At 38.7% G+C, this 12,378-nt stretch overlaps 1 protein-coding gene and 1 pseudogene across 3 annotated transcripts in view; one reads left to right on the forward strand and one right to left on the reverse strand.

Moving 5' to 3' along the window:
• Positions 1-12,378, reverse strand: part of Ttc28 (tetratricopeptide repeat domain 28) — an 818,517-nt gene that overhangs the window by 673,340 nt on the left and 132,799 nt on the right. The window lies entirely within an intron of this gene.
• On the forward strand, positions 2,704-5,025 carry LOC101589882 (annotated as a pseudogene).

Genomic DNA, 12,378 nt, shown 5'->3' on the forward strand with positions numbered 1-12,378 from the left:
GCATTCTCTTAATGAATAGAATGATTTGTTCTAATGGTGTTTGTAAGTAGGATCACAGGTCTGCATCTTGTACAGCAATTAACCACTGGGAAGAATGTATGCAGTGCATTATTGAAAAAAAAATAACATTTTTCTTCTACAAGCTTTGAAATACTACATAAATATAACATATGTATGTGATAGTACAAATGTGATGATGTCTGCCTATACTTGTACAGAAATTGTGTACCTAAACCCATGCAAATTTTCCTATGAAGAATTTTATTGTTATCAAAAAAAATGAAAATTAAAAGCAAAAAAATAAACATTAAGTCCCTAGAGAATATGGAGATAAAATTTAAAAAATGAATAATATTTAAATAATATGAGTGACCAATTACATATTTTTTACACAGACATTTAGAAATCTAACCATATATAGCATTGTAGGAGGAAAGACACGTGACATATTTTTTTCTTCTGTCTTTTTTTATTCATTACCCATCTAAAACAAAAAAAACTTTTACTTGTGAGACATTATGGTAATAACTGGTATGTCATGACAAGATGTATTTAGAAGACCAGAATGACAGGCATTCCAAATGTGACCCTTCTATTACACATTGCTATCTTCAGTGCAGTTGATTGGTTGGTTCATAAGTATCAACATGTATAGTCAGTCATGGTGAGAATCCTACCAATTAACTGCTACTTTCAAAAACCTGCTGATGTTTCTCAGGATCATTGTCTTACCCATCTTGTGCTTATAAATGTATGGCTTTGTCCATGTCCTGTTTCCCAGCTTTTCTCCTTGCCCTCTCTTCCTTGTCCAATCCTCAAGTTCTCGCTTTCCTTTTAACTGTGTTATACCTTTGTATTTGCTCTTTTGAGTTCTTATGCTAGGGAGACTATACGATATTTACACATATGGGTCTGATTTATTTCTCTTATATCTTCAAGTGGCAATCCACTTAAATACAAAGGGTTCAAGTTTGTCATTCTTTATAGCTGAGTAATATTCCATTGTATAAAAATACCACATCTTTTTCAACCATTCCTCATGTGACAGGCATCTTGGGTGTTTCCAAGATTTGGCTATCACAAATTGGGCTGCTATAAACATATGTACACATATATGACTATGATATGATGTTTCCAGTTCCTCCGGGAAAATTCCCAGTAGGAGGACAGCTGGCTTGAATGGGATTTTCAGTCTTAGTTTCTTAAGGAGACTCCACACTGATTTCCATAATGGTTGCACCAGTCTACATTCCCACAAGCAGTGGAGAAGGTCTCCTTTTTCTCCACAGCCTCTCCAAAATCTGTTGTTGGTTGATTTCTTTATGATAGCCATCCTTTCTGGGGTGAGATAGTATCTCAGTGTTGTTTTAATTTGCATTTCACGAATGGCCACTGATGTGGAGCATTTTTTCATGTATTTATTTGCTTCTTCTATTTCTTCCTCTGAGAAGTGTGTGTTGATCTCAGATGCCCATTTTTGGATTTGGTCTTTAAATTTAGGGGCACTAATGTTTTTTAGTTCTTTATGAATTCTAGAGAACAGACCTTTGTCTGAGTGCTTATTAGTTAAGATTTTCTCGAAATTCGTGGGTTTTCTTTTCACTTTGTTGGTAATTTCTACTGACATGCAAAAACTTCTCAATAAGAGCAGGTCCCAGTTGTTACTTCTTTCAAGTATTAACCATGCAATTTTATTTTTGTTCATAAACTCTTTGCCTACCCCTATGTCTTCAAGAGTTCCTCCTACTTTCTCTTCCAGGAGATTGACTGTTTCTGTTTTACTGTTTAGATCTTTAATCCATTTTGACTTTAGCTTAGTGCATGGTGATAAATCTGGATCAAGTCTTAGTTTTTGGCATGGAGAGAGCCAGTTTTTCCAGCACCATTTGTAAAAGAGGCTATCTTTCTTCCAGTAAGCATGTTTGACCCCTTTGTCGAATATCAGGTGGTTGAGTGTGTTTGTAGAGGCCTCTGCATCTTCTAATCTATTCCACTGATCCTCAGGTCTATTTTGTTGCCAATACCATGCTGATTTTATCATAATGCCTTTGTAGTATAATTTCAAGTCAGAAATTGTAATGCCCATTCCCGGGTTCGCATCGGGAGCTGTCTTACAGCTCTGAAATGTCTTTGTCTCCCCTGTTGTCCTCTGCAGAAATAAATCTCATCGTCGAGACCCTAAAACTTTTTAAAGGGATATATTTTGAAGTCTGAAGTGTAATTTTGTTTTTCAGAAAGCAGTTTAGTAAATTACATACATTACGTGTATGCAGTAGTTTTGTTGATATTAACAGTATTTTGTTAGATGTTACTAATAACAGAAGAAAGATCTGTCTTTGGTTAAGTTGATCGTACATTACAACATGATTAGTATTACAAATGAATGGTCCTGAAGAGTAGGTTAATTTTTAAAATGCCATAAAGTGTATGCTGTGGAAATATTATGGTTAACTAGTTTGTGGAGAAAAAGCCTTATTTAGTTGACCAGATGTAAATGGTATACACCATTAGGAAGAAAGACAATATAATGATACTTTAGGAAGTGGAAACAAATGTAGATAATTTTCAAAGAGTTAACAGTTTGAAGCACTAAACCAAATTCACTTGATATCACACAGATTCAATAAAGCTTGTGGATATTGACTACCCTAAAAGTTATTAACTGAAGCTGCAGTAACTTAAAGTTGTCCAAAGTCTTCCTATAAAAGAATTAAGAATATAATGGAAGACAGTGCAGTTTTGCCAAGTTGGACAAATGACAACTAACAAAAACTGAAGTATGACCTTTCCTGTGAGCTCTACCAATGTCCACATACTTGACTTTTCCCAGAAGCATACCTGTCTTGGAAAGGAGTCTCGCTCATGCTGGCTTCTATTACACTGGTGTGAACAACTGAGTCAGGTGCTTCTCTTGTGGGCTGATGCTGGATAACTGGAAATGGGGAGACGGTCCAATCGAAAAGCATAAACAGCTATACCCCAGCTGCGGCTTTGCTCAGAACCTGACTTCCACGAGCCTGTGGTCCTTCTCTAAGAGTTACCCCACAGTGATAAACAGCAGGCCACATTCATTATCTCCTTTGGAACCCAGTGGTCCACTCGGTGGCTTTTATTCCACCTTTTCACTGGACCCTCTCAACTCCAGAGCAGTTGAAGACTTCTCTCTGATAAGGACTAATCCCTACAGTTATGCCATGATTACTGAAGAATCCAGATTGCTTACTTCCAAGATGTGGCCATTGACCTTTTTGTCACCATTGGACTTGGCAAGAGCTGGCTTTTATTACATAGGACCTAGAGATAGGGTCGCCTGCTTTGCCTGCAGTGGAAAGCTGTGTAACTGGGAACCGAAGGATGATGCCATGTCAGAACACCAGAGGCATTTTCCCAACTGTCCATTGCTAGAAAATTCTCTAGAAACTCTGAGGCTTAATATTTCAAATCTGAGCATGCAGACACATGCAGCTCGAATGCGGTCATTCATGTCTTGGCCATCTACGGTTCCAGTTCAGCCTGAGCAGCTTGCAAGTGCCAGATTTTACTATGTTGGTCGCAACGATGATGTCAAATGCTTTTGTTGTGATGGCAGCTTGAGATGTTGGGAATCTGGAGATGACCCGTGGGTGGAGCATGCCAAGTGGTTTCCCAGGTGTGAATTCTTGATATACATGAGAGGGCAGGAATTTGTAGATGAAATCCAAGCTAGATACCCTCATCTTCTTGAGCAACTGCTATCAACTTCAGACACTTCCGGAGAAGAAAATATTGATCTGCCAATTGTACATTTTTGACCTGGAGAAAGTTCTTCAGAAGATGCCATCATGATGAATACACCTGTGGTTAAAGCTGCTTTGGAAATGGGTTTTAGCAGAATCCTGGTAAAGCAGACAGTTCAGAGTAAAATCCTGAGCACTGGAGAGAACTACAAAACCGTTAATGATATTGTATCAGCAATTCTTAGTGCTGAAGATGAAAAGCCAAGAAGAGGAGAAGGAAAGACAAACTGAAGAGGTGGCATCAGATGACTTATCGTTAATTCGGAAGAACAGAATGGCTCTCTTTCAGCGCTTGACAAGTGTACTTCCTATCCTGGATAATCTGTTAAAGTCCAATGTAATTAATAAACGGGAACATGAAATTATTAAACAAAAAACACAGATACCTCTACAAGTAAGAGAACTGATTGATACCATTTTAGTTAAAGGAAATGCTGCTGCCAGCATCTTCAAAAACTGCCTAAAAGAAATTGACACTACATTATTTAAGAACTTATTTGTGGAAAAGAATATGAAGTATATTCCAACAGAAGATGTTTCAGGTCTGTCTCTGGAAGAACAGCTGAGGAGGCTACAAGAGGAGAGAACTTCTAAAGTGTGCATGGACAAGGAGGTTTCTATTGTATTCATTCCTTGCGGCCACCTGGTAGTGTGCCAGGAATGTGCCCCTTCTCTATGAAAGTGCCCTATTTGCTGCGGTATAATCAAGGGTACTGTTCATACATTTCTCTCATAAAACAAAATAGGTTGTTGTATGCTGCCTATACAGAAAAGTCTTTAAAGTTTTGTTGAACATTTGAAATTATTTGAAACAAAAAAGAAATTATTGGTTCTTCACCTGTTAATATTGATATTCTATTCTGCTTTGGTATTAAGAATTCTGTCTCAAAAAAGGTATTATATATTTAATCTTAATGTTTAGTTGCCAGGGAGGGCTGTTTGATGATCTGAATCAATATATCTCAAAACACAGGAGTAAAACACAGCGTGCTTGTTGGGATCGTTTAGGAGTTACTGTATTTAGTGTTCTTAGTGAAAGCTTTGAGTACTAAAGAGCTGCAGCTTGCAGGTACAGTACTAGAAACCAGTAGCTCTGAGATTGGTCAGTTACGGTGCCTGAGTCTGTCTTGTTATTTACCTGCTGTAAAAATGTACTTATGTTGTACCTTGTCACTGGTAAACGAGATATCCTCTAGTTGGTGAGAAATGTCTTAATAAAGTATGTTGAAAGGAACTACAGCATCAAAATGTGTTTTTTTACTGATTGAAAAAGACTTTCATATATTTCATTATACCATTACTAACTAAAAGATTGAATTCATTAAAACAAAATGTGGAAATTAAAAAAAAAAAAAGAAAGAAATTGTAATGCTTCTTGCCTTGTCTTTGTTACCTAGGAATGCCTTTGCTATTCTAGGCATTTTCTGGTTCAAAATAAATTTTAGGAACTATTTCTCTAGGTCTGCAAGGTATGTAGGTGGTAGTTTGATAGGAATTGCACTAAATCGGTACAACAATTTTGGGAGTATGGCCATCTTCACGATGTTGGTTCTTCCTATCCATGAGCAGGAATATCTCTACAACAAAGGTCAGAAGACAGTGCTACACAAAATGATGAGAAGGAACAAAATGCAACCTCAGAACCCAAGCCCACCTGTAACAAGTGCAGAGGACACTAACACAGAACAAATTGGGAATCACACAGCTGAAAGCAATGAATCAACGGCTTCTGAAATAAAGATACAGCTGCAGAAAGGTATAGAGGAACTCAGATGACAGAAAAATCCGTCATTTTTCTAATCTCTATTTTTTTTTATCAATGTCTTCTTTAGAAGCAGTTATAAATTCTTTTACTGCAGTGTTTTTTTCAGATTGGGTTTCCTCCCTATGTTTCTGTAGTTGCTTCTTTACTTCAGATGCTATGAGTTCTGAGAATTCTTTTTTTATTTCAGAAAAGAATTGAGCTCTGAGTTCCTCTATAACTTTCTGCTGTTGCTTATTTACTATCAACGCTATTAATTCATGCATTTGAGCTGAGCTAGTGTCCTCTGCACTTGTTCTGGGTGAGCATTGGGTTTCCTCCATATGTTTCTGCATTTGATTCTTTACTGCAGATGTTATTAATTCAGGAACTTCTTTTTTTTATTTTCAATCTGAGTTCCTCCCATAAATTCCGATAAGTTGTGCTTGAATTTTCATTGAATTGTAGATACTGTTCAACTTCTTGTTTAATTTGATATGTGACCCATTGATTGCTGAGTAGGGTGTTGTATAATTTGCATGTATTTAGGGGATTTTTCTGTTTTCTTTTGTCATTTATTTCCAGTTTCATTGCACTGTGGTCAGAGAATATGCATGGGATAATTTCTGTTTTCTTGCATATACTTAAGCATGATCTATGGACCAGTACGTGGTCTATTTTACAAAATGAACCATGTGCAGCTGAAAAAAATGTGTATTCAGCTGTCATTTTGTGGAACACTCTGTATATGTCCACTAAGTCCATTAGTTCCAAACCCTGGTTCAGTTCTGCTACCTTGCTAATTTTTCGACTGCTTGGCCTATGTTTTAGGGATAAGGGCATGTTAAGGTCTCCTGTTAAGATTGTGGTATTGGATGTTAGACTTGTCACATCCATTAAGATTTGTCTTATACAGTTGGGAGCTCCTGTGTTTAGTGCATACATATTTATGAGTGTTACCTCTTCCTCTTGAACTTTTTCCCTAACCAGTATATAGTGGCCTTCTCTAGTTCATTTGATCATTCTTGTTTGGAAGTTGAGACTGTCTGAGAACAGGATTGCTACTCCTGCTTTCTTCTTATATGCTGGAACATGTGGTGTTGTTTTCCATCCTTTGACTTTCAGCCTATGAATTTCTTTATGAGTTAAGTGTGCTTCTTGTATACAGCATATTGTTGGATTTGGTTTCTTAATCCACTGTGCCAGTCTATTTCTCTTAATTGGTAAATTGAGTCCATTTACATTGATTATAATTGAGATGTGTTGACTTATGATTATCATGTTATTTGCCTGCTGTAGTTTACTCCTTTTCATCCTGTGTTTAATTGTTTTCCCTACTTAGTGGGTACCTTCTGTTCTCAATCATGGAGTTCTGATCATTTTGGTCCCTCTGTAGAACATCTTTCAGTAGTCTGTGTAGGGTTGGCTTTGTCATTATGAAATTCTTTATTTGTTCTTTGTCATGGAAGTGTTTCACTTCTCCATCAAACTTGAAAGAGAGTTTTGCAGGGTATAGTAATCTGGGCTGGAGTTTGTTTTCATAGAGGACTTGAAGTACTCTGCTCCATGCTCTTCTTGCCTTCATGGTTAGTGAAGAGAAGTTGGCTGTAATTCTGATGGGTTTTCCTTTGAATGTGATCTGCTTCTTTTCTCTAGCATCTTTCAGTATATTATTCTTCTGCTGGATTTCTGGAATGTTGACTATTATATGTCTCGGTATGTTTTTAATTGGGTTGAAGTTATTTGGCATTCTGTATGTTTCAGTTACCTGAATGTCAGATTGTTTCCTCATATTTGGGAAGTTTTCTGCTATTCTGCCCATATTTTTTAATGCCATTTGTATTGACTCCTTCTTTCTCATTGATGCCTATTAGTCTCACATTGTTCATCTTAGCATCATCTTGCACATGATGAATTATTTTTCCTGCATTCTAGTTGTTTTTAAGAGATCTTTTCTTACCTTTTCACTAGTTGCACCAGCGTCTTTAAGATCTGAAACTGTCTTCACTTTCACTCAAATGATTTTGCAGGCTTGTGATTGAGATCTTAAGTTCCTCTATAGCTCTTTGCCTCTGCTTCATGTGATCTATTTCTTTCCTGTATTGCTCATTGAAGGAATCTGTCATTTTTCTAATCTCCTCTATTTTTTTAATCAATGTCTTCTTTAGAAGCGGTTATTAATTCTTTTACTGCAGAGTTACATTCAGATTGTGTTTCCTCCTTATGTTTCTGTATTTGATTCTTCAGATGCTATGAATTCAGAAATTTCATTTTAGAAATTAATTCTGCTCTGAGTTCCTCTATACCTTTCTGATGTTGTTTCTTTACTTCCAATCCTGTTAATTCATATGTTTCAATTGGGCTAGTGTCCTCTGCACTTGCTCTGGTTGAGCACTGGGTTTCCCCCATATGTTTCTGTATTTGATTCTTTACTTCAGATACTATGAATTCAGAGATTTCTTTTTTTTATTTCAGGAATTGATTCTGCTCTGAGTTCTTCTATACTTTCTGTTGTTGTTTCTTTACTTCTGACATTGTTAATTCATTCTTTTCAGCTGAGCTAATGTCCTCTGCACTTGTTATGGGTGGGCGTGAGGCCTGAGATTGCATTTTGCTCCTTGTCATTGTCATTTTGTATAGCACTGACCTCTGACCTTTGGTGTAGAGCTTTGGTGCAGTTATAACCTTAGCACCTACTGAAATTTGTGTGCAGATCTATTAAGTTTGTGCTTATCCAGATATGCTTGACTTGGGTCTAGCAGTTGTGTTCAGCTCCTTCCCGCTGCAGCCCTTGGAAGTGAACCTGTTGTCACAACAGTGAACCTGTGGTGCGCTTCTGTTGTGCCCCTGGCCCAGGGGGCATAGGGAAGCCCAGAAACTCTCCCACACACTAGCTGGTCCTGGGCTTGGGCTGGATCTGGGAGTCCAGAGAGAATCGCAGAAGTTCTCACTCGGTGGGCTTGAAGGCAGGGACTGTGGTGGGGCGGAGGGGTCCTAAGTGTGTGGTAGAGGGTCTCACTCATGCGGCGTGCCTGAGTTTTTGTCTGGAGAGGGCCTGCAGGCACAGGGAAGCCAGAAGCTCTCCCACACACTCGCCGGGCCTGGGCTGGGCTGGATCTGGGTGTCCCGAGAGCACTGCAAGAGTTCTTACTCAGCAGGCTTGAGGGCGGAGGCTCCGGAGGGATGGAGAGGTCCTGAGGGCGCATTTGAGGGTCTTATGTGGCATTCCTGAGTTTTGGTCGAGTACATTCATTTTGCATAAAGAGATATGCAGTTTTTTGAGGGTGAGAGGTGGAACACTATCGTTTATATCTGAATGTCCACCAAAAGCCTCATGTAACATACATATGAGGTGGAATAGTCCACTGATGTATTTATAGGTAAATGTGATGTGAGGTGATGCCTGTGTTATGGTTTGTGTCAAGATTTTCTCCAAAAGCCTCATGCAATCATAGGTAGGGCTTTTTCCAGAGGTAGCTGAATCCACAATGTGTCATTGATTCATGGTCCAATGCTAGATTAAGCATGCCAGTATTAAGGGTGAGTGATTACTAAATCAGTCCACTGATTCTTTTGGCACCATACTAATCTCAGTAACTGGGATACAATATCAGAGGCAGAAAGATGCTGTGGAGATCCCTTGTTGCTTTGATACATTCTGCCCTCAATGAACTGTTCTCTGCCAAGCCACTCTGTCTTGGAGCCAGCTGATTATGGACTGAAACTTCAACAATCTGTCAATTAAGTAAAACTTTCCCTGTTTCACCTTGGATGTTAGTTATTTTGTCTCAAAAACAAGAAAAGGGTAACTAATACAGAATTTGGCACCTGAGAAGTGGGGTCATTGTTGTGACAATGCCTGGCCATGTGGCTCAAGAGTTTTGGGATCTGGCTTATTGAAAGTGAAAGAGCAAGAAAAGGTTCAGAGATCTCAACTGAAAAAGTAGAGCTGGAATGCCTTGGATAGTACTGTATGGGAGATTTTGGTCAGACCTCAGAAGACTAGAAGGTTGACAGAAATCCTGATGTTAGAGACTAGGTTGAGGAGACTTCTGGGAAGAAGGACTAGTGGACTCCATACAATGTATGCTCTGGCTTGGAAGAAAATTTATCTGTATTTTGCTCATATTTCAAGACTTAGCCTGAGACTGAGATTAAGGGCAGCAGACTTATCAATCATCAATCTTGTGAAATTAATTTCAAGATAGTTTAATGTTGAGATATTGCATGGCTGCTGTTGCGGGCTTTTAGCCAGATCTATGTTGAAAATCAAGAGCATAGAGACCAGCAGAATTCTGAAAAGATTTCAAAATTTAGCCAGAAAGGAAGCTCCAATAAAGATATAGACTGCAAATGTAGAGCAGAAGAGATCTTGACTGTGGAGAAAGAATAGGAGAACAGAAAAAATGGATAGAAGGCATCAGAAAAAGCAGCAGGACTCCATCCTTTGCAGCCTCAAAATCGCAAAAGTGAAATGACTTTCCTTTGAGAAGAGAGCCCAAGAGCATCGTGCCCCAGTATGATAGCAGCTAGGGAAGCTGTTTCTTGGTATTTAGTCCATAGGCACTGGAATCCTACAGCCAAGAGAAAAGGAAGCCTGGTTACTGCTCCTGTGAGTGGCAGCTCGTCATCATCTATATGGTGCTGGCTATAGTTTCATGCACAATGCAAGTGGGGTCAGAAAGGCTTCCATTTATATTTCAGAAGAAGGTCTGGGAAGTCATACAGTGTGTTCCTGAGAGGGCACTGTAACCTGTAAGTGTGAAAGCAAGGGTTCAGTGGTAACACCAGAAGTTTGGAGAAGCCAGAAATGTGTATTGTCTGAGGAAAACTGCAAGGAGGGAACAGCGCTGGCCCCAGAGAAAATCCATGAGAGATACAACCACAGGCAGTGCCACAGTGGTGGAGTCACTCAAACCCTTTGGAGTTCACATCTTGCCACAGATTGCCTCAAATGCTGCACATGGAACTACAGGACTTAATGTTTCTCCTGCTGGGTTTTGGACTTTGTCTCATTCATTTGTATCCCATTATCTGAACCTTTTGGAATGATGATGTATATCTTGTGCCACTGAATGTTGGAAGTGATTAACTTTCTTTTCATTTGTACAGGGGTACATAGCTAAGAGTTTGCCTTAAACTGCAAAAGAGAGTGGACTTGGGCTTTTCAGAAACGTTGAAACTGTCAGGATTTTGGAAATTCATGGAGTTGGACTAAATGTCTTTTGCATAAAGGGATATACATGGGTCTTTGAGGGACAGAATGTTATGGTTGTATCTAGAGGACCCCCAAAGCCTCATGCAATCATAGGTACAGCTTTTTCTAGAGGCAACTGAATTGAGTGTGTCACTGATTCATAGTCCAATGGTAGGATGAAAGATCCTAGGTTTGGTCCAGTCAGATAGCTCAGCAGACTAAAGTGCCTGTTTAGGCAGAGCCCAGCAGTTGGAGTTCAATCCCTGGTGTGCCAGTCCCACCCTTGGGGTGCACTGAGATAGTGACTGAGACTGAGCATGGTGTTGTGCACCTATAATCCCAGTGCTTGGGAGGCTGAAAATGGGAGAACCACTACAAGTCTGATCTACATAGTGAGACCCTGTATCAAATATATAAAAAAACCATGCTCTCTGAATAACTACTACAAAGACAATAATATGTAATGTATTAATTATTGTAACTGTCCTACATACCTGTTTTGAAACTGTCTCACTGCTATATCTTTCTCATTAAGATTAATTTTTTAAAAAGATGCTAGGATTAAGGGTGGATGATTACTACATCAGTCCACTAATTGGTTTGGCACCATCCTAATCTCAGTAGCCTGGATACAATATAAGAGGCAGAAAGATGCTGTGGAGGTCCCTTGGTGCTTTGGTTCATTCTGCCCTCTATGAATGTTCTCCTCTACCAAGCCACTCTGTCCATAATGCCACCATTCCTTGGAGCCAGCTAATTATCAATTAAAACCTCCAGAGACTGCAAGCTAAGTAAACTTTCCTCCCTTAAATTACAGGTGTCAGAAAGAGCTTAAGACATCATACTACAGCAATATATGCATACCAATGTGTAGAGCAGCACAATTCAGAATAGGAAAACCTAGAAACAGCCTGCAATATCCATCCACAGACAAGTGGATAAAGAAAATGTGGTATCGATCTCTAATGGAATACTACTTGGCTGGAAAGAAGGACAAACTTGAAGCATTTGTAGGAAAATAGATGCACTATAAAATATAATGTTGAATGAACTAAATGACACTAATAAACTTTAATATTATAATGTATCTCTCATCTAGTAAGGCAAAAGTACAAACTAAGAGAAACATGAAGGAATGATATAGCAAGGGGATGGATCTCTTGCAGGTAGGAAAGTGTCCAGGGGATCAAGGGCAGAGGGACAAGAGAAGAGGATGGGGAAATAAGTAGGGTGAAAACACGCCATGTATAAGTTCCTAATAACTCAATGAATGTGCACATTACATGCCATAAACATAACTAAGAATAATATCAACGACATTGAAAAAGAGGAAAGTAGAACTGAAAAAAGAGGAAGGAAAAAGAGGATTAAAAAGAGAAACAATCTGTACTATGAACATATACTAAAAACTCACCAAGATGAGTGTAAAATGTATGTAATGGAAATATGCATTAATAAAAATAAATAATAAATGTTTGAGCCCCCCAAAAAAGTCTGTGGATAATTTTCATGCCCATTAAGATTTGCTTTTATAGTTGGGTGCTCCCATGTTTGGTGCATACATATTGATGAGTGTTACCTCTTCTTTTTGAATTTTTCCCCTAACCAGAATATAGTGGCCTTCTTTATTTTGCTTGATCATTGTTGGCACTGGGTTTCTTCCA

This window comes from Octodon degus, unplaced genomic scaffold (genome assembly GCF_000260255.1).
Source record: "Octodon degus isolate 3935 unplaced genomic scaffold, OctDeg1.0 scaffold00021, whole genome shotgun sequence".
Classification (NCBI taxonomy): Eukaryota; Metazoa; Chordata; class Mammalia; order Rodentia; family Octodontidae; genus Octodon; species Octodon degus.